This window comes from Adiantum capillus-veneris, chromosome 30 (genome assembly GCF_014529385.1).
Source record: "Adiantum capillus-veneris isolate H3 chromosome 30, ASM1452938v2, whole genome shotgun sequence".
NCBI lineage: Eukaryota > Viridiplantae > Streptophyta > Polypodiopsida > Polypodiales > Pteridaceae > Adiantum > Adiantum capillus-veneris.
Genome location: NC_140960.1, coordinates 81,130,163 through 81,154,045, shown reverse-complemented (window position 1 = coordinate 81,154,045; position 23,883 = coordinate 81,130,163). Strand labels below are relative to the sequence as shown.

General features: G+C 40.4%; 1 pseudogene; it reads right to left on the bottom strand.

The window, feature by feature from the left end:
* Positions 1-10,988: 10,988 nt before the first annotated feature.
* On the bottom strand, positions 10,989-13,276 carry LOC147418289 (uncharacterized; annotated as a pseudogene).
* Between the last annotated feature and the right edge of the window lie 10,607 nt (positions 13,277-23,883).

Genomic DNA, 23,883 nt, shown 5'->3' with positions numbered 1-23,883 from the left:
CTTGGGCTCTTCCCTTGGCTCCACTAGATCTATCCTTTTAGCATCCTTAGGTCCATCATAAGATTTTCTTCGTTGAGCCTTTCCTCTAATTGACTACCGATCAATAATCTTGCAATCTTGAACAATGTATTTTTTTGTAATGGGATGGTACAATCAATCCGTCCTCCTTTGACCCTTCTTTGTTTTTGTTTTCTCTTTCCATTTCCATTGTCCATGCCTCTTTCAATGTCTGTTTTAGCTCTCTATATTTCTTTTTCTGCTCAATTTTTGCCATCTAGGCTCGCTAGCACCATCAACCTTCTTAGACATGTCTTTGGGAGGTCTAGCTATTTGTTGTTGTTTTGGTTTTGAATTGTTCTATTGAGAGATGCTGAGATTTTTCTGATCACCTTGTCCTTTATGCAATCGTGAGATCCTACCAAAATCAAATATGAATTTTTTCCTTCTATGTGTGGCATTGGGCTGGTTCACACCCTCATTTTGGTTTGTTTGTTCTTGTGATGTCGTTGTCATTGGGGTTTTTAATTGGGAAAATAAAAGAATTCCTCAAATTTTGTTTTTGGCTCACTTTTGTGATCCTCTAATCTTTCATCACCCACAAAAGTCTAGCTTTTTTGGAATGTTTATGGTGTTATAATAACACTCGTTACCTTGCTCCTTGTTCTGGTCTAGGATACTATCTGTGTCATTTCCCATGGTAAGATCTTGAATAGAAATTTGATCCTAGATACGCAAACACTGCACACCAATCTCTAACCCTCATGCCACATCATTATCCATTTTTCTTTCTTGATTGTCTTGTTCTTGGGTCACGCTTACCATGCAAAATGGAACCAAGTCTAGAAAATTCTCATAGGGGTAATCTCATTGACACACATGTATAAGGTTGCCAAAATTTGAGTCCACTCCAAGGGTTCCATTGCTTCTAAAGGAAAAGGTTCAGTTGTATAGTTGGAATCTTCAAATGACCTATCCCTCTTGCACTCTTGTTTTATAGGACTGTCACAATCTGAAGCTCCACACATCCATAGGTGAGCTTTAAAGTTCACCCATGCGGGTACTTCAGATTCTTTGATTGTAGGCAAATCAAATTTCTCTACAAGAGTTTTATGTACCTCTGTGTAGCTATGGTCTCTTAAAATTGATGCATTTAGTGGTCTCCATGTGGTGCAAGTAGATATAGTTGTAGCCCCAGTCTTGAACCATTGTTAAGTGGCGCATTCAAATTTCTCATAAAACGCATAAAACTTGGTAAAAATTCTATAGAGTCTCCTCTGTAACTTGCACAAATTCTCAACCATAAAACCGCATCCCAGATGCCAAAGTTGGAGAAGCTCTTGACCACTTTGAATTATTAAAGAAGGTCTAGCAAATGCCTCAATCCTACGAATGCCAAATTGGGAGATAATATTTCATGTGCATATTGATGCGTCAAACTTTGGTATTGGTTGTGTTTTAACTGAACCCCGAGAGCATAACCTAATCTACCCCATTAGCTTTGCTAGTTTCCAGTTAAATGATGTTGAGATGAACTACACCACTACAGAGCGAGAGGGGTTGGGTATGATTTATGCAGTGAAGAAGTTTCGATATTATCTACTTGCCACCAAGTTTGTTTCTTATGTAAATCACTAAGCGCTACTATGCTTATCAAATAAACCCTACTCCATAGGAAGAATTACACGTTGGTTATTAATTTTTCTTGAGTTTGACTTCACTATTGTTGTGAAACCTGGAAAAAAACATGTCATGACTGATCATTTGTCTCGCATACCCAATAGGGAATCCCCTACAGGAATTGATGATGATTTACCCAATACTTCCCTATTTATGGTTGAAACAATTCGTGAATTGAGTGAAAGAATTGTAAACTTTTTAGTTAATGGTTCTCCACCTAAGGAGCTTTGTAAAGATTTAGCTTGGAAGCTAATCAAAGAGTGTGACGCACATTGCCTAATGGTTGGAACTCTCTACAAGAGAGGGAAGGATGATGTACTTAGATGTTGTGTTCATGAAGATGAATACTTGTATATTTTTCAAGAAGCACATATGGGCATAGCTGGTAGTTATTTTTTAGGAGAATTGACTGCTAGGAAGGTGTTTCAATCAGGCTATTGGTGGCCCACTTTTTTTAAGGATACGTCACTTTTTGTGAAAGGGTGTGATGAATGCCAATGGTACAAAAAACCACAGTGGAAGGATAAGATGCCCCTGCATCACATCAAAGCAACTCAACCATTTGAAAAATGGGGCTTAGACTTTGTAGGTCCAATTAGTCTGGCTGCACGTAATTCACAATCACAATACATTATAATGGGCATGGATTATGTAAACAAAATGGGTTGAAGCTAGGGCTACATGCAAGGCTGATGTAAAGACAATGGCTAAGTTCCTCTTTGAGAACATTATTACACACTTTGGGTGTCCCTTTGAGCTTGTAAGTGACAATGGCACTCATTTCATAAATGACGTGATCAAAGAGCTCACAATGAACTTCATGATATCCCACCACAAATCTACACCTTACTAAACCCAAGAGAATGGCAAGCCATGAGTACAAATAAAACTCTTATCTCTATTTTGACCAAGAACATTGAGACACATCGCACTGATTGGGATCTAAATCTTATGTCAAATTTATGGGCGTATCAAACTATGTATAAAGTATCCATCAATTGTACACCATTATAATGGTATATGGCCAAGAAGCAGTGATGTTGTGGGAATATGTCATCCCTAGTCTTTGTGTGTCTAGTCAAGAAGGCTGAAATGATAATCCTTTGGTCAAACAATTGTATATTCTTGAGTGTTTAGAGGAAGAAAGGCAATTGGTTGTGCTAGGAGGTGAGTGGATGTTGGCAACCAAATGCACTATTGACTGGGGGACTGGGAGTGTCACAACACAAAAATTGGCTCTTCCCCCTACCATGCAAGAAAGGTCACCTATGTTATCGACTCCAGTAAAATTGCAAGATAACCATTATCTTCAAACCAAAGTCACTAAGTCATCCTCATTGGCTGCCCACAAACCTAACGTATCAATTCCCATAGTTATAGCAAAGCAGTGATACTACAAGGACTCAACTTGAGTTGCCTAACAATACATATCAATCGGTACTAAATGACTCACTTCCAACTCCTCCAACTCTTCCACCTAATTCAAGAAAACATTCTTGTAGAAAATCAACAGCGCGCGCTAAGAGAGTCAAGACCACATCACATTGGATTCCTAAAACCCTATTAGGCGTCCAGGGATACTATGATGGGAATGATTAGATTTGGGTACCTAAACGTAAGTTATCTTCCTCTATCTCACTGGTCACACCATGAAAATTCGATTCTGCAACCCCAATCTTAGTTGAGTATTGTGGCAAAGGGAAGATTCCAGAACACCCTACCCTTGTTCTAGAGTTGGTTTGGAAACATAATCAATTTCAATCTATTCTATTCAACTCAAGAAGGGAAGAGTCCTAGGAAGCTTCTAGCTCCTCATCTAGCTCATACCTTTCTGAAGAAGCTCATACACATCCTCCCCATACCATTGTAAATCGTAGGGAAAACATGGAAAACTCCACTATAGCACCTATAGAACCACCGACTACTAAAACATTGTAGGCACATTCATGGGAGAGCCTGGATGTGGCACTTGGGGTAGTGAGAACCTATTGGCCTAAGTCACCTCCCATCACAAACTGGAACAATTGGTTTCAAAGGGTGATGACAACTTTTCAAAGAGTATGAGTCTACCTGAGGAAGGGGAGAGTCCTCACTCGTGTCAGTATTTTGGATTCCTATCCTCTTAATTTTCTTTCCTGGCATCTCAGCTCTCCAATTGAGGGATTGTATACACATAGCCTTATACTTATACTAGCAAAAAAAGAGAAAAAAAAACAAAAAACAAAAACAATAAAAGAGAAAGAGCGACTAGCAACGCACCCTATCGGATCCAACACATAGCCCAAATTCACCACATCACATCAAGCAGCACAAGAAAACAACCCTTATGTTTTAGAGACCTAAACAAATCTATCTGTGTTCCCAGAGATGGCTAGTTCACCAGAGACATGCACTTCTATTTTTTACAAAAGGTACCCTTTTTATTTTTCTCAAGTAGGTTAACTCATTTAATTGACCATTAGTTCTATTTGGTAAAATTATTTGAGTGTTTGAGACCTTATGAGTGTTTTAGGCATAGAGAAGCTTGCTCACTTGGAAGCAAAAAGCAAAAGTGCCACAAATGTAAAATCTTAAGATAGATGACAAATTCCGGATTGATTTGTTACTTCACTCACATGTATTATATATGGTATGGGAGCCCTAGAGGTTCCTAGTGTGGGCGCTTTTCTTTGAGAAGCCAAAAACCTCGGGCATACAAAATAAGCACACATGTCAAATAATTTTGAGCCAAAGTGAAAGAAAGAAAAATGAAGAGAAAAAGGAAAAAAAGAGAGAAAAATGACATGAAAAAGACTTCCATTGAGCTTAAAGTGAAAAATTCAAGCTTTTGTTTGGAGTTGTGAGAGTTAGTTGGCTAATCAAAGCTAAAAGGAACAATTAGAGAATCTTACATTTAGATAGTCTTCCTAACTTAGATAGTACTAGAGTAGCTGTTTTAACCTTAGTCATAGCTAATTAATCGATAGACTAATCCATAAACCCAAAACTCTTGATTGATTAATTTCATCAAAGTGCAATTTATTTGTCCTTAATGGTAGCGTAGAATTTCATAATTCTTTGCATTTACTCATTTCCACATGTACTTTACATTCCCCTCATGATTTATTGCCATATAGTTCAGCTTGCATACTCTCACGGTGACTTTGCTTTGCAGACATTCTATCACAGAGACTTCACCTCAACGAACAGGCTTCACCTCACTAGCTTTCAAGGAAGGAATCTACATCAAGAAGAGGGTCCTGTTAACCAATGACGTCTGCCTTATGATATTGTTTTGAGCCATGGGCCGGGCTTATCGATCCTATAGGTGCTTGGGTGATCACCGATGAGAGGTGCACCACATATCTCATTTGACAATATTTTTATTTTGATTGGCCAGTGTGGGCGCCCATGTGTGAATGGGAAAAACCCATATAAAAGGGCCGTTGTGACCTAAATCCCTCATTCTGAAGAGTGTATGCTAAAGTAGAGTGCTCTTGCCCTATCTCCATCTCCTTCTCCATTGTGTGGTCACGAGTGTGTGTATGTGTGTGTATGTGTATGTGTTTGTATGCTTGAGAGAGAGAGAGAGAGAGAGAGAGAGAGAGAGAGAGAGAGAGAGAGAGAGAGAGAGAGAGAGTGCGATTGAGCATTGCGACGACATCGGTAGCGGTAAGCCAGTTGAGCATGGTGGTCCTATCTCCATCTTCTTTGCTATGAGGAATCCTTCAGGACAACGAGCGTAGAGCGGTGAGTGACACACCCTTGCTCTTTTTGAGCTTGCTAGGTTAGCTTGGTTGGGTGCTTGCAGCCATCCATGGATCGTACACAATGCTCGACAAGTCCCTAGCTCCTATACGTGCACAAAAAATGTACACGTCTGCAACACGTGTTGGAGTTGGGGACTTACGAAGCACCGTGTGTGAGCCCTAGATGGTCGCAAAACAAGCACCCAACCAAGCTACCCTAGCAAGCTCAAAGATAACAAAGGTGTGTCACTCACCGCTCTATGCTTGCCGCCATGAAGGATTCCTTGCTGTTGCGAAGAAGAGTAAGTCGTTGCCACTCCGCTCAATTGCCTCACCGACGACGCAATGCTTAATCTCTCTCTCTCTCTCTCTCTCTCTCTCTCTCTCTCTCGTACACACACACACACACACATAGTGGTGAGCACACAATGGAGAAGGAGATGGAGATAGGGCAAGACAACTCCTCTTTAGCATGCACCCTTTAGAATGAGGGATTTAGGTCACAATGGCCCTTTTATATGGGTTTGGCCCATTCACACATGGACGCCCACACTGGCTGGTCAAAGTAAAAACACCGTCAAATGAGATATGTGGTGCACCTCTCATCGGAGATCACTCAAGCACCTATAGGACTGAGAAACCCGGCCATGACTCAAAACAATGTGATAAGGCATCCGACATCGATTAACAAAGAGTTGTAAAATGATAGGAGTTTAGAAGGAAGAATAGAAAAAAAAATTATAGGTTTATGAAGGAAGAAGGGTCTCTTAATTTGTTGTGAAGTGTGTGTGTGTGTGTGTGTGTGTGTGTAGAGAGGTTTTATAAATATCTCTTGAATGCACAATCTATAGAAATCTATCATACAAATTTCACAACAAGGCCAAGTCTAGTAAGTGTAAATATAAACAAAAGATTCTTTTTTTATCCCAGGTGCATCAACAAGTACAAAAGAACTGCCATTCCAACAGTCATCATAATATTTTTAACTCCCTGGATCATATAAGAGGCATTGTTGGTGCAAATGACTGTATTTTCATGAGGGACACACTCAAGAGAGGTAAACAAGTCACGATGTGAGGTAATGTGCTTTGTAGCACCACTATCAAAGTACCACGGGGACATGTGAATCTATAGCAGCAACTGACATACATGCATCATGGATAGAAGGATCACTCTGCATCTACATTAGCATCACAATCTCCTTTCACAGAAGATTCTACAATAGTTTCACTTGTAGTAGAACCAACCTCTTTCTTCTTGTTGGGGTAAAGGTGGTGTGCCTCATACCCCGATTGGATAGGCTAGAGACGTCTGATCGCCCAGTACTTGTACATACCTTATATTTTACTAGATAGAAGAATAAGGGGCTCTCGCACACACATTGTGTTGAGCTCCTCCACCCACATCCTATGTTCTCTCTCTCTCTCTCTCTCTCTCTCTCTCTCTCTCTCTCTCTCTTCTTGATCTCTACGCATGCACTACATTTGCGCACTCACAATTGTTATCAAAGCTACGACCTGACGATGATAGGGAGCATGGTGGTGTGGAGAGCTTTGAGGTGGTAGCTTGCTCGCTCTCGGTGGAAGAGAGATCAAGAAAGCTTAGAAGCTTTTGTGAGAATGCAATGGGAGCTTGTGATCTCAATTGAGAGTGAGGTATAATCTTGTGGAATCTTAGAAAAGAGTGTGAAATACTGTGTGTAAGTGAAGGTGCTACCCTAAAAACTGTGTACGCAGCAACACTGTTTAAAAAGAAAAACATTAGCTTGTAGAATCCAAATCTGAATATTTTGCCCAATTCACCCCTTCGTTTTGGCATGGTGTACAACTTTGCAAAAGAAACATTTTGCAGCTTCTTCAACATTTTATTAATATTCAGCTCAAACTGATTATATACAAAAACTTCAGATTTATTATTTTCGCATAGTGTGCGAGTTTGATGCACTTTTGAAAGCACGAAGGTGCTTGAAGTTGGGTGCATAAATTTTGAGTTGAAGATGCAATTAAAGCTTGTGCAAACCTTGTTGTTTGAGATTTTTCTTGAAGATTTGGGAAAAAGAATCACATAGGCGTCTACACACCACCGAAGTGGACTCTTGAGAGACGCAGTTTTTTGAGCACACAAGTGGAGCTTCTTTCATAGGACACTTTGTAGCAATTTTGTACTTTGGTTCGTGATCTTTGGGAATGGATTTACATATGGTTATGGTGCATATTGATGCCCATTATACATGCATTTTTGCGAGAACTTTGGAATGCCAGTGTGCTCTCTTGAGAGCATTGTTTTCACATTGATTAGGTTTTTGGATTGCAACTCTTCTGATGCTTGTTTATACGCAGCCACTCCGTGGATGTACGTTGAGTCTAGATTGCCATTGTTTGTGAGATTATGGAGCATTTTGACATCTCTACTCATTGGAATTGAGTAGTAGTTTTGGTTTGTGGTTTAGAGTCCTCTTTTAGAGACTATAGTGGTCAAGGTTTATTCTTCGGTCCAAATAAACTCAATAAGAAGCTTGTACAAGGGATGAGCTATAACAACAAAGTATAATATAAATCGTTGATAATAACCAACATGGCCCATGAATCTTTGAACTCCCTTATAGTTTGTTGGTAAGAGAAATTTGAGAATGACTCTAATTTTGCTCTCATTTGTAGAAATCCCATTTTTTACACCCTTAAATCACTCCATGTTTAACCCAAAATTGGCATTTGAAGGGTTTTAATGAGATGCAATATAATCTCTATTTTTCAAATTCATTTCTTAAACAAGTCATCTAAGAAGACCTCAAGTAAATATCTTAGATAATCCTTGAAGGCACTCTTAATTAATGTTTGGAATGTAGTAGGGGCATTGGTCAAGCCAAATGCAATCACTTGAAATGTAAATACACCAAATTTAGTAATGAAGGCAGTTTTAGCTTGGCCTCTAGTGCAATCGTGATTTGATTGTAGCACGAGTACCCATCGAGGAAACTATAAGCCCCCTTACGTGCTACTCATTCAAGAATATGTTCTAAATATGGCAATGGATAGTGATCTCTCCTAGTGGTTGCATTGACCTTTTTAAGGTCCACGCACACTTGGAGCTTCCTATTCTTTTTTGGCCCGATGATGATTGGGGACACACAAAGTGATTCATTGGGTATATGAATCCACATTTGATAAGTTTGTCAAGATCTTCTTTAATTATCTTTGCATACTTAGGGTTCATTGGGTAGGGATGTTGCTAGACTGTTTTAGTAGTGCTAACCATTGGAATTGTATGTTGTACCACAGAAGGTGAAACACCTTTCATATCATGGTATGTCCAAGCGAATACATGCTTGAATCCCTTAAGTAGTGATTTAAGGTCTTCCTCTTCCTTCTCTATGAGGTCTTGGGCAATAAAGACTAGTTTAGACTCCTCACTTGGTTCTGCTAATTTGATCTTCTTCACCATTACCAGACCATTGTATACTCCCTTACTTTCTGGTGTAGGCATCTGTTGGGATTTGGTTTAGACCACCTTACGCTCTCCGTGGTATAATATTTGAAATTTTCAGGTGCGGGGTGTAAGTCTACAGGCTCCCACATAACAAAGACATTCTGCAATGGATTTCTTATGATTCATCTAAGCATGCACCTTTGCTTGATATGGCTGCCTCTTATAGCTCCTCTTTTTCTTCCCCAGGATCCACCTTTGATTTACATCTAGATTTGACTCACTAGATTGGTTCTCTCTAGTGTCCTCTTCACTTTCGGATGAGCTAACATAGGTTGATGTACTTAGTCTTGAATGTTTTGACTCTAAAGATGCTTTATATCCCAATTAGTGAGGCTCAAAATTAGTTTCACTTTGGGATTCAGTCTTTGAGTTGCATTGGTCAGAGTCTTCTATAGAGTCATTGATGTCACTATCAAGTTGGTCTACAAATTTCTTACCCTTAGAGGATATATGCATTGCAATTATCATGTTTTGGGTGCAACCTGTGGTAACTCTTCCCCCTCTGGTGTGACCCAAGTGGCTCCTCTGTTTCCCTAGGTGTCTATGGTTGCAACTAGGTGTATCCAATCAACATTATCTGACTTAGTCTACTAGATAACACATCCACATAAGGAGAATCTTGGCCAATGTATGTATCCTTCTTTTAAGTATAAAAGTATTGTAGTGGGGCTCAGTGAACTGTGGTGTCAGAGTGATGATCCATAATGTCTCTACTTCCTAGGGGGTGTACTTTACCAGTCACCAAATCCACTCTAATGACAGAGTCCTGGAATTGCAGATAGACATCGTTTTTAGACCAATCATGGACCATTTGTGCTTCCCTCATAAAACTTGTCATCCTAAGATCATTTAATATGCCATAGGGTGCTTAGAGAAATCCATCACGATGAAAGTATATCATACCTTGTGCACTAGAACTTTGATCTTAAGATCCCTAAGCATCCCAATATGTTTTGCAATGGTACCATTGGCCATCTTTACAACAATGTTTGTAACACTGAGGTGAGGTTTTACCATGGATTCCCAACAATTTTTAGTTATGATGCTAACTTCTGCACCACAATCAAGGATTCCCTTTATAGTTAATCCCTTTGTAGTGATAGGTAGGGTTTCATTTGACTCGTCACCTTCAAAATAATGCCCCAATTTGTTGATGGGTACCTAAAAAATAGACTCGTGTCCATCTAAGTCAGGCAATTGCACTTGATTCTCCTCAACACTCATAATCAATCATGCCTATTCATTTGCACAAACTGTGGTAATCCAGCCTATAGCTACCCATTGAGGAATGCTCAAAGGAGAAGAGCTCAAGATCTCCATATAACTTTTCTATAGTGGTTCGGACCTCTAAAGACATGAAATTCACTAGCTTGGCAACATTCAACGACATTTCCTGAGGTGTAGATCTTTAACTATAGGAACTGGTGAGGATGGAATCTCCCCTTCCTCAATGGAATTAGGCATTCCCTCACTGAATATACTTTCATACAAGAAAGGTGTATGCCCACTTTTTGATGTCTTGTCCTCACTCTCATCTCAGATGATACTGAGTATGGATAACGGTCTATGGTTTGTGTGGTGAGGATGGACTTGCATGGGAAACATTGTGTCAAAAATCTTCACATGTCTAGGTTTTGATTCTAGCTTTCTTTGCGTATCCTCCACCAAAACTCCTAGGTGTTGAACTCTCTCAATCTCCTCTATTGGGTTTGGGTAGGTCCCAATCTTCTTTATGTGGTTTTACTCTTTTGGACCTTGTGGCTTCTCTTGGGGGTTCTTGGTTGCATTTGGAAACACTTATTGCATTTTCATGGATTCATTATGGCTCTCCAGAATTGGGTTTCTTTTTTGTTCCATCTCATGGTGTCCTTTGTTATCTTTTCCCTTTGTGGTAATGGTTCTAGTTTGCATTGTTTCAATTGAATCTGAATCATCCTCAGGGTCATTCATATACACAGGATCATCTTTTGTCCCTATGTTTATCTTGGAAACTTCTGGTATTAGCGATCGATTCCTTTTTGTTTTCTTTTTCTTTGCTTGGGCAATCGATGCAATATCTCTCTCTTCAAGGATATGGTTTGAATTTTGGAGCATTGATCATGTAATCACATTGGTGGGTACAACGGGTGGTTTTGTTGATGTCCCACTAGCAATTTTGACCAAACTCAAGGGTGTGATCCTGGGTGCATTTGGGTTATGGGGGCACTGTGCAATCAAATAATCTATGCCACAACGATTACATGTGAGTATTGGGATTGTGGATGTGCTCCACTGACTGGTTTGCACATGTGTGGCATTATTTTGTAGCCTAATAGGACATTCAACTATTTGATGTGGTCCACCACACTTGTAGCATTGAAGAGGTGGTCTCCTACTCGTGAGCTTGATGTGTTGACCTCTTGATGCAAGAGCATCTACTTCATAAACATGTTTCACTTGCCCCCAACAATCTTGCATGTAATATATATGACACTCTTCAAGAGTATCCATCCCAGGCAATACTAGTGTCTATTTCTTACTCAAAGCCATCCAAACAAGCACTAGATGTCTCACAACCCATATGGTTCATAGGGGTGACTCTTGGATGCGGGGGCTGCGGTCCTAGCAGTGGAGGTAGTAGCGGTGTAGCTTGAACAACATTTTGGGATATAGGAACCATGTGTTGCAATAGTTACTCAACAGGTGGGGCATGCATCAACGCAAGAACTTAAGGTGAATCCATCCAAGCCAAAGGTGGCCTATTCACCATCCCATGTTTGAACATTATGCAATCCTTAGATTGGTGATTGTACCTACCACATGCATTGCAATTCTCGTTGAATTTTTCTCTAAATGTAGGGCATTCACTAGTGCTATGTGGACCAAAGAAAACTGATCACCATTGTTGTTCCCTTCTTGGATACATATGCTTGTTTTGTGGAGCACGATTATCTGTGAGACTTTCTTGAATGGCCTTGGTGAGATCTGCAAAAATCATCTCAGATATCTTTGGCTCTTTAACAATAGGCTTTATGGTCATTGGCTCATGCCCCGATGCTTGCACGCTACTAGACTTTGGCTCAAAGGACACTCTTTCACCTCTTGCAATCATTAAATTGTCTTCCAATTGGATTGCATTGGTAGTGACTGCCTCCTAGGTAGTAATACCTCTAATGACTAGGCCATTATAGATATTTTCATGTTGCAATCCTTGCAGAGGAATCTATCGAGAAAATGGTTATTGTTGAAACGCTCATTTACAAGACAACGAGATTTTAAGCTCTTTAGACGACTAATAAAGTCTCTCATTGACTCTCCTTACTCACGTTAGGCCTTTTGTAGCAGAGATGTTACACCCCAAAACACACCTTCTTGTATGTACTCCTTCATGAAAAATCTTTAAAGAGTAGGGTGAATTGTTTTCTCTTCCATCCTTAGGGTCCTATACCAACCCCCAACCTTCCCACTCAAAGTCAAGCTTAAAACATTGCACTTATGTAGTTCATTGTGTTCTCCTAGGGAATCACATAATTATTCAAATACTTCAATGTCCTTTTGAGCATATTCATCCCCATTGAATTTTTGTGTAAGCTTTGCAATTTGTACCACTTTACTCCTAGGTTCTCTCTCAGGTGCATGACACATATTCTCCGCAATAGATCGACCTATCATTTGAGAAAATGCTACCAAATCACCTATGTGAGGAGGTATGGCCAGTGGAGGCACTCTTGGAATCATATGTGGGATAGGGTTGATTGTTGGCCCTGACATATATATATATATATATATATATATAGATATATATATATATATATATATATATATATATATATATATATATATATATATATATATATATATATATATATATATATATATATATATATATATATATATATATATATAGATGATGTAGGATATGGAACATGGCTTGTCATATGCCCACTTGGATAAGGTCTCAAGAATGGCACTCGTGGAGCATATGCTATTGGTACAATCGGAGGTGTAGGAGCCATGTGTGCATAAGTGGCTATAGGCACATACGATCGAGGCCTAGTGGTAGGTACTACACCACTAGGTAGCGGTAATGCACTAGCCCTAGAGGTCATGGGTGCATTCTCTTTCAGGTCCATCACTGGAGTAAGCACCACGGCTTCTTTGAGAGGAAGTTGAGCCAAACTAGGAAAACTAAAGTTGTTGTTTGTGGGCTCGGACTGCATGGAGACCCCAGGAAAAACGACATATGAGGGGTCCATGGGACTCATCATAGGAGTCTCCATTTGTGATAGAGTAGGTTGTTTAGCCTTGATTGTATTCAGAAATATCATGGGGCCACTTGAGGGTACGTTTACGCCTTGATTTTTCCTCTCTGAGTGGATGATGCCATGGATGACATTATAGATCATTCTTTGTTGCTCCTCAATATTAATGGCACTAAATGTGGATTGTATAATCTCTATCTAGCCTACATGGTAGGAGTGGCCAGAGTATAGATCCGTCAACATCTCAGTGTGGAGGTCATATTTCAAATTTTCATTAAGGAATAACCCTTCTAGACTTGACGTGCTAGAGGTCCCTTGTTAGGTGGAACAAAGTTCCTCTCGGTGGTTTTTCCTTTCGTGGTTAGTACTTTAGAGGGAAATTCCAAGGGAGGTAGATCGGTAGGGTCTGTATTGAAGGAGGTAGACAAAATATCCACATGGACACTCTTAGGGGGGTGTGGGCCCCACATGAGATGTGAACAAAGAATCTACTTCCCCACCCCACTAGGAAGGGAATGGGGTCTAAGGGGGCCTCTTTATTTTCCATGGGATTAAAAAGGAGATTAAGGACGGGACAAATGGGTGGATGCCAATGTGGACTAAAATGGTGGATATGATAGGGCCTAAAAGTAAGTGGTCAAACTTGTACTCTTTTATAAAATATAAAGAGAAAATCTCTTATAAATTAAAAAAATTGAACTTTTCTCTAAATAGTTGAGTAAAAACCAATCCCTTCTCTCTCTAGTGGCTGCCAGTTTCTCCCCCCCCCCCAAAAGGAGTCCCTCCAAAAACGTGTTGATCATTCCCTCCCTCCCTCTCTCTACCATACCATATCTCACTTCTCCTCACTTTACCTTGCAAGTTGCTTCTCTTTCCTTCCTTTTAATTTTCCCTCCCAAAAGCTCTATAGAAGAGTTTGAACCTCCTTTCCCACCTCAAGCTTACTGCACTATTGAGGGCTACATTCTCCTCAAGCTGAAGTTCTCCATTTCTCCATGAGCCTCACTAAACACCTCTACCTAAACCATTTGCAGCATATCCTTCTACTATATCATCCCTCTTTCTTTCCTCAATAGGTTTCCTGCTCCTTCTCCATTAAGCTCTCTAGAGAGGATCTACTTCCCTCTCAAGCTTTGCAACGTTTTCCCCATTAAACCAACACAAGCAGGTGGAGTAGTATATGAGAAAGTGGCATCCTTCACCTTTGTGTACAATCAAGAATCTTGCTCTTTATAAAGCTGAGAACATGGATATGCAATGTCTAATCATAAGTGTTCATCTACAAGTTGTGCGACTATTCACCATGAAATCATCAGGTACTCTCGATGACCTAGGAGTGTCATTGACTCCATTTCATGCAGCAATGTACAAGACAATAGTGGATATTGGGTGACGATGGAGTTCAAAATAAATGATGTGGATGACAATGCAGCCCAGCTCAAGAGGTGCACACAAGGTCTCAAAAAGACACATGACCTCTTGAGAACACCATTGGAAGGTAAGAATCATGGAGTTCAAGCAAACACAAGACGACAAGAGGCTTGCAAAGGTGGAGCCCTTTGTACGAATCCTCTTCTTCTTCCCTTATCGGAGAGAAGCCTCTTTTGGAAGTCTCACAAGGAGGCTTCCTAGGTACTCTCTCTTGTTGGTGGGGAGTTTAGAGAATCCTATGATCACGTAACTGTCGTTGCACTTCACTTTGGAGGGATGGATTTCCCATGGCTTGTTGAAGCCTAGTAACAAGGTAGTTAACAAGCATAGGGGCATCATCAGTAGCCTACTCATTAGCAAAATCAAAGATATCAACATTAATCTCACTCTCTTTACTATTGTCAACCGTTCTACCAATTGATGAGAGTGTGCACCCATTGTCCTCTTGATTGTTGAGATTAAAGAAGATTAGAGAGTACGCATTGAGTGATTAGCCTTCTCCATAGCTTTCTCTTCTTCTTAACTCTCTTGATTAGGATCCTCTTCTTGCATTTCTAGTGATTCCATGCCTTCATACACTAGCCGGGGTATCGATCCATTGGTTTGACATTATGTCGGTGGATTGAGCTATGCGAGAACCCCCCAACATTGGCACCATTGCCGGGGATCGATTACCTAAGCTATAGGAGTTATTAGTGTGTTGAAGAGTCATTAATCATGTTTTAGAGTAGTTTAGATTATGCTTTAGGTGTTGGTGATGGTGAATTGTGGATTTATGGTGAGATTTGGTTAAAAAATTGTGATTAATTTGTATGTTTTTCTCTCTTTTTTCACTAATTTTCTACTAATCCGCTAACAATTGGAGTGCTTTATATGTGTGTATGCCTAATTAGAGGCTTAAGCATCACTCTTTTGATAAGAAATTGCAAAAAATTTGAGTGAAATCGAGTGATTTTTGAGTATGTAATTAGGGATTTTTTCCGAATTAGGCTCTCTAATCACACGTGATTTTTGTGTTACACATAGCTAAATCATTGATTTGGAGTGTGATTATCATTCTTATGTGTTTAATTTGATTGAAAATGATGCCACACATGAGATTTTGTGCTTGATTGATTGTAGGTGAATTGCGGTTAAGCGGTTGTTAGTACACACACATGTGTGTGTACACCCACATGTGTGTAGGCGTCAATTGGAGTGGAAAATCGACGCGATGCTTATGTTATTGTGAGTGCATTAACCCATTCATTTGTTGATTTGATTTTCAAGTTTGATTAAAGATAAATTTCACAAAAAATTAGTGCAAATCTAAGTGCAATTAGTGTGCCTATGTGTATGCAAAGTGCACATTTTTTAGTGCAAATTATGGTTTAATTGGTGCCAATAGGGTTCATAAAAAGCATTGGATTGCTTGATGTTGTTATGATGATTATGGATCAGTGTTTTCATTGCTAAAATTGCGTCAAAATGCTGCCTAATTTTTGCTAGATTGTGTGTGCATTGATTAGCGATTAGTGCTTGATTATGCTTGTGTGTGTACACTTAATTGGGCTTGTAATTGATTGGCAAATTGGTTGAATTGCAAAGTTCAAAGTGTGCTGATCAATTGTATATGCTTAATTTTGCTTAATTCTATTGCTAATTATGTTAATTTTTAGTCAAAATTAAGCAAAAAAAGAAGCAAAAATCGACCTTATCTGGGTGCAAAATGCATAGAAATTTGATTTTGGGTGTAACTTTAAAGTGTTAATTGCAGAAAATTCTCTACAAAATTGAACGTGTACGCACTTCACAACCTATTTTTAGTTTCACACGCGCATACGTCTCACTTCTCGTAACAGTGTGTACACTTACTTAATTTATGTGTATGTGTGCACTTACTTAAATTGGATGTGTGTGTGCATGCATTTACTTGATTTAGGTGTGTGTGTGTGCACTTACTTGATTTAGGTGTGTGTGAGCACTTACTTGATTTAGGTGTGTGCATCATTTAAGAGGGGTGTGTACCATCCTCAATTCGGGTGTGTGTAAAGTGCACTGCACAAGCAAACAAAGGGGGTGGGGGGTCAAGCACATGTGCATGCTTGTTTTTAGGTGTGTGAAAAGGGAGTAAATTCAACAAAAGACAAGGCATGTGAGAAAAGAATCTAGGTGAGAGAAAGAGAAACAAAGTCAACAAAGATAATAAAAAGAGTGTGTGCATGGGCATCCGAATTTAAAAAAAACCAAAACTATAGGGTCCGAATTTTGTTCTCTTTTTTGTAGGCATCCCATGCATGTGCGCATCTAGTCGGCCTCTTTCGGACCCTGTATTACGAGGATCTCTCTCTTATACTTTGTCTTATATACCTCGTTCATGTGCGCATTTATGCACGACTAGACACTGAGAGTACATATGTCCGGAGAGTTGTTTGCCTGATTCGCTTACTTGTTTGACATAGCACACTGTAGGATTTAGTGGACTCTCGACACGTTGACATCATTGTGATGTGAATTATGAGCCACTATTATCATGCATAATTGACTATAGGTCACCCGTGTGACAGTTTCATTTGATCACACCATTCACATCATGATCTTTCCATACACTTATTATATTGCTTGCTATTCCTTGAGAGATCTAGATCAGTCATAGTGAGCTTCCACATGATCATTGAGTATTTGCACTCTCTAGATTGATGACGACCATGGCCCTGAGAGGTTCCGATTTGGTGTTGCTATGGTTAGTAGGAGAGTACGAGAGACATTTATATTATTGAGATCGATATACCGATCGCTATTTTGTGAGGCTTCAGCCTCATGATCACTCTACTCTTGCTTTTCAGTCAGTTAGAGCCAGAGCCCACCCCACAAGGTCTAATCACCTCATAGATTTCTTAGATGTACTCTATCGAGTAAAAAATATCCGTTCTAGACATGAGATCCCAATACCATCCCTAGAGGATGTTGCAGACACACGATACCATCCAGTGACAGTCCAGTTACGGCATATGCATGATAGTTTTTTGTATGTTGATGATGATGCACGCATGTATTTTAGAGAGTCACAGATGCCTGTACCAAAGCCTCAGGTAGATTTTGGTAGATCCATGGGTAGTAGGACCTATTATGGCCTTGATGATTGTAGTACCTACACGATGATTTTTGGCCTAACTTATCGACCTATCCCTAGCCCTAGATCACCTACATCTAGTGTCGGCATTGAGCTTGATTCCACATACACAGCGAGATCACCCATTAGACCACCTCCAGGCTTTCTACCTAGACCTATTGCTCCAGAGGACTCTATCGATGACCATAGATCTATGTTGACACTGGAGATTGACGAGTCTCGAGAGCAGTTATTGAGAGAGCCACGCATAGAGATCGAGACGATATTGACATCAGAGTCCTCACAGACACCACACAGAGCTAGATTCGACATGATGAGCACTTCACAGTCTATGTTTACGATGAGATCAGAGCCACCACAAGTCATCGAGATGAGAGCACCCGCCGTGAGTGCACCACACATAGAGCCATTGACTATGAGACGATTACATTGCGGACCCATGAGAGAGCATCCACAGCCTTTGGTGACGGAGCATACCATGCATTTACCTAGAGAGGCTGTTACGACCACAACATTGAGCCATATTGATGTTTTAGGATCACATGGCCATGAGAGAGTTATGTCACATGGGGCTATAGTCTCGACGAGTGACACGAGTCCTCCAATGAGAGATGAGCTACACGAGTTAGCCACTACTCTGCGGACAGATAGACCTATGCTAGTCTTGTGTGGTGAGAGGATGGGATTATGCATATTTCATGATCTGAGCCGATCGAGTTTCTTTCAAAAACTCAAGCGCTTTGTTCAGGATCCTCCCACACATCAGTTAGTGCGAGTTATGCCTAACCCAAGCATACCAGGATCTTTTAGAGATGAGTATGATGCGATGTACTTGCCGATGTTTGAGATTGACTTAGAGACCATAGAGCCTTTATCATATGACAAGTCCCTAGATACGCATACTCATCCCACATTGGTAGAGTTGTATAGACTTGAGCAGACAAAGACATATGTTGACGACTGTGGACGTAGATACACATGAGAGTCTAGCACATCTAGTGAGTTATGTCAGAGAGTGACTGCCATGCTTTTTTTTGATTGAGATCCTCAAGAGCGTGTATATAGAGGCACTAATCATGCCATCTATGTGCTGACTATTGGAGTGAGATACACACCTAGATCATTGATCGATCAAGCACATTGTAGCACTAGACTACCTACTACAGCTTTAGCCCACCAGTATGGTCATAGATCACCTCCTACACAAATGAGTGATTGTGATCCTCTACGAGAGATTACTAGGACTATGCCACCCCTAGATGGAGCTCTTGAGCTTAGCCTACCACAGAGTGAGCTTCATAGCTTAGATCAGCATGAGACGGATGACATAGAGTTGACATGTGTTGCTCATCATCATGATGTGCAACAGAGTGACACATTAGTGACTTATTCACCTACAGAGCACCCACATCCCATAGATGTTGCCATAGAGCCATGTATTCTTGCAGAGACACGATCTCATTCCTCGATCATAGAGCAAGCAGATATGATTGCAGAGACATTGACACATGAGGTTCCTCTAGACCACCACACAGATACCACACATATAGAGGTCACACCACATATCATTGAGCCTACATAGACTAGTATGACCTCTAGAAATGTACATCATGAGGATAGACGAGCACCTGCGAGATTCTATTGGAGACCACAAGGATTGTCTAATTCTAAGCAAGCATTAGAGCCTTCTCCAGATAGAGTTCAGAGTAGTGCTACCAAGGAGTTACCCCTTCCACATCAGATATATAGATCTACACCCAGAGCTTCCTATAGGACTCGACGAGTATATGTTCCACGGAGAGAGATATCGATGAGACCATTGCCTAGTGATGACACTTATGTGTGGATAGAGAGCTGGATTACACATGATGGATTATCACATGGTTGGCTCACATCTAGACGATCACTAGAGGCATAGAGTTATTATGAGGGACATAGAGAGATTTGGGTTCCCATGTTGAGAGTTGTAGCACATACTGAGCATTCACGAACACATTTGATTTTCGAGAGACTTGAGAGAGATTTCTAGACCTTCTAGAAGATCTCTGAGATCATTTTTAGAGAGACCACGACCACAGAGACTGTGTCAGAGAGAGAGAGATCTTTACATTCACATGTGAAGAAATCTCCCAATGACCTCCTCATGAGGTTGAAGGGATTGAAGATTTGGCTACCAAAGAGCCGACCACCTATCACATCACAGGTTGACACTAGTCATAGCTTGTCTGAGGTTTCCATTGACCATATTGTTGACTTAGAGCTTGGCAAGAGTCAGCCATTCAGGGATCTTGAGCCACATAGTTCATTGAACACACAGTCACAAATTGATGTTATCACTAGATCCATTAGTTGTGCTATAGATTCTACCATTGACATGGAGCTAGGTGCTAGCCAGTTGATGACCATTATAGAGAGAGTTACAAGACTACAGGTTTTATTGTTTGGAGAGAGTTCTCTTATCCTTCCTAGTTGCACCAGACCCTTGACTTGTACAGATTGACTATGGTGCACTAGATACATGCGCATATGCTAGAGGCACTTTTTTCCCTTTCGGTTTTTTCCCTCTAGACATCCAGGTTTGAGACCTTAGTTTAGGATTTATTTTTATTTGTGTTCAGGTAATAAAACTTCCACTTCTATGCTGAGACACCTTTCTAGGTGGTAGTGTTTTGTTTATAATTTTGTAGCATAGATGGACTTTAGCTTTCACACAGCATGGACATCTCGAGTTCCAGCTTCACATGTTTTCTTCCTTGGCTATTGAGGATATGCAGCACATATCTCCAGGTGTACTACTTTCCATGATTTCTGTTTGTGGAGATTTATGTTTATGGCAATTTATGTTTGCTGATTGTTGTATTCCATGCTTTGATCGAGTGAATTTAGATATGTTTTGTTATCTGCCATTAAAGATGTATAAACTTGTCTTTGCTTTAGTTAGTTGACCTTAAGTTTAATCTTATTGATGAGCCTTGATGTTAGGAGACTGTGACTTTAGGTTAACCAATTCACTTGACCACTAGTTTTAGTTGGAAATATTATTTGAGTGTTTGAGACCTTAGGAGTGTTTTAAGCATAGAGAGGATTGCTCACTCAAACAACAACGACCACTAGTGAGAATACAAAGTAAATGGAAGCAAAAGTTGGAAGAGAAATCCCAGCTTCATTGTATTGCCTATGGTATTAGAGTCCCAGCTTCATTGTATTGCCTATGGTATTAGAGTCCTAAAGGTTCCCAGTGTGGGCGCTTTTCTTTGAGAAGCAAAAAGGCCCAGGCATACAAAATATACACACATGTTTTAAAAGAAAAAAATGAAAAGAAAAAAAAAATGAAAAGAAAGAAAAAAAGACATGAAAAAGAATTCCATTGAGCTTCAAGTAAAAAATTCAAGCTTTTGTTCGGAGTTGTGAGAGTTAGTAAGCTAATCAAAGCTAAAAAACATAAATAGGAAATCTTTCTAACTTAGCTAGTACTAGAGTAATTGTTTTAACCTTTAGTTGTAGTTAGCTAATTGATAGACTCATCGATAAGCCCAAAACTTTTGATTAATTAGTTTCAGCAAGTGCAATTTATTTGTTCTTAATGGCAGTGTAGCATTCCATAATTATTTGTATTCATTCATTACCACATACATGATTTGCCTTTCCTTTATGCTTTATTGCCATATGATTCAGCTTGCTACCTCATTGCCTTTTTCTTTTTCAGGTCCATATTTCACATAGCATCTACCACGACATGGCTTGGTCAGGGACGACAAAGCTTAGGAGGGGGGCAGTGTTTGGCAGCGCAAACACAAAGTAGCAGATGACCTTCAGCTATGCTATTTTTAGCATATGCTTATGATGTATTAGCATACGTTGCTTCCTTTTTTGACAGACACATCATTTTGTATATGTACTTTTGACATATTTACGGGCTCTATATGAGTTCCAGCTTGTATATTTGATGTTACCATGATGCCTAGGAGCTATAGAGATGCACACAATTCTATGCATCTCATGGGCGGCCGGACATATTTTTTATGTCCTAGGTATAAAAGTGAAAGTTGTTGGGGTATAAAGCCCAATGTGGTCGCCCAGGTAAGTGGGCGGGCCGCCAGGTATGTACACATATTCTTTTGTAAAAACCTAATAAGAACTCACTATGCTCTACACATTACAGTAGAGCGAGTTCACCATATCGTTGTGCTCTTCTTCTCGCACTCTCTCTCGCGTCGCACTTCTGCTCGTACTCCTTCAACTGGTATCAGAGCTCAGATCGAGGCTCGAGGCAGCATTTGCAGGTAGCCAGAGTCACCTGCTCAGATTGGAGTGAGATTCGACAGGCAAAGACACGGCTCCAAATCCTATGGGAGAGCCCGAAGGACTTGGTGTTCTCAGAATTTCATTCTGAGGTCATCTCGGCCACCGTTCGGCTTCGACAAATTTCTGCGCAGGCCATTTTCGACTACGTGGTCTCGGCGGGTGCAGATCCGACTCTGCAAATTTGGGGGTTCGGCCTACGACTGCAAGTGCTGAGGATATCTACACTTCCAGAGTGCGGATTTGTGGCTGTCTACACAACAAAGGATGGCTCACAGTTCTTGGAGGCGTGTCACATATGACACGGATGCACCTACACACAGACTGTAGGCGACATCCACTAGTTCATCATGTAGCTTGTGTTTGTTGCTTGATATTCCAGATTTCATCCTGACATTGCAGGTACTTCCACATGGGATGTATTGTCAGAGATGATGTATGTCTGTTGAGGGTTTGCTGGCTGTGAGTCACGCAGCAAACAACCGCCGCAGCGGTTACAACATACAGTGGGAAATTTGTGGATGTATGACTTTGTGGGAAGTCTATGTACTGTCAGATTTACTGCAGCCTTTGTTGAGGGTCAAGTGAGGTTTTATTGAGCTGGGGGATTCTCGAATGTTGAGATCCTTTCGGTGATACAGGTCTTGGAGCGATCCCTCGAGCACCCTTAGATAGGCAGCTAGGATGTATTGATTGTGAGTTAGACAGTTGGGATTGCATCTTTGCTTTACTGCCGTTGAGGCATTGTCGCAGTCTATGCTTACAGGATAGTGACAGGACAGTGAGAGACAGTATAGGTGCATGACAGGTTTACCCACAACTTACAGTGTTAGAGAGACAGTGGTTTTTTGAGCTGTTTTTTGTCTTTTTTTTTAGTACACCAGAGCAATTTTACAAAGGAGACTCTGCCAAAATTTCTGCAGAATCTGAAGCTTTCTTGGTTCATTTGACAGGTTGATATTGATTCAGAGGTCAGTTTACAAGGGAAACTCTGCCGAATTTTTCCCAGGAAAGTAAACTACTGTGAAGCGTAGCTATGGCTGGATCACAGGACACTGCTCTTTACAATATCAAGAAGCTGGATGGAACCAATTTCCCATTGTGGAAGAAGCAGATTTGTCACGTGTTGGTACAAAAGAAGCAGATAAAACCTATAAAGCTCAAGGGGATAAAACCAGAAGATATGGACGAAGATGAATGGAGAGAAATGGATGAATTGGCACTTTCTACCATTATGCTGACTTTGGCAGAAAGCGTTTACTTCAATGTAGCAGATGAGATGTCGGCTTATGAAGCATGGACAAAGCTAAATGATCTTTATGAGAAGCAAAGTGCAGCTTCACAGGTGTACTGGCTAAAGAAGCTTGTTGATTCGAAGATGAAAGAAGGGACACCTATGTCCAATCATCTGAATGAATTCAACACCATCTACAGTCAGTTGTCAGCTCAAGGTGTCAAGTTTGATAAACCTGTTAGAGCTATGTTCCTGTTGATCACATTGCCGGAAAGTTGGGTCACTTTTCGCACAGTTTTGAGTAATTCTGCACCTCTCGATGGTTTGACCATAGCAGGTGTAGAAGGCAGTCTGCTTATTGAAGAAACCAACAGAAAGACAATGGACAAAGGCAAAGGAACAACCTTAGTTGTCAGGGGAAGGACCAAAGAAAAGTATAAAGGTGGAAAGAGGGATCAGTCTCGTAGCAAGTCCCGCAGTGCTAAAGGCAAGAGTGACATAGAATGCTACCATTGTGGCAAGAAGGGTCACATGAAAAGAGACAACAGAGAATGGAAAGCAGAAAAAGGCAAAGACAAAGCAGAAGACCATGGTGAGAAGAACAAGTCCTCAGTGAAGATTCAAGAAATAAATGTGACAAACACTTTTTGAAGGGGATCGGGGAGCACCACA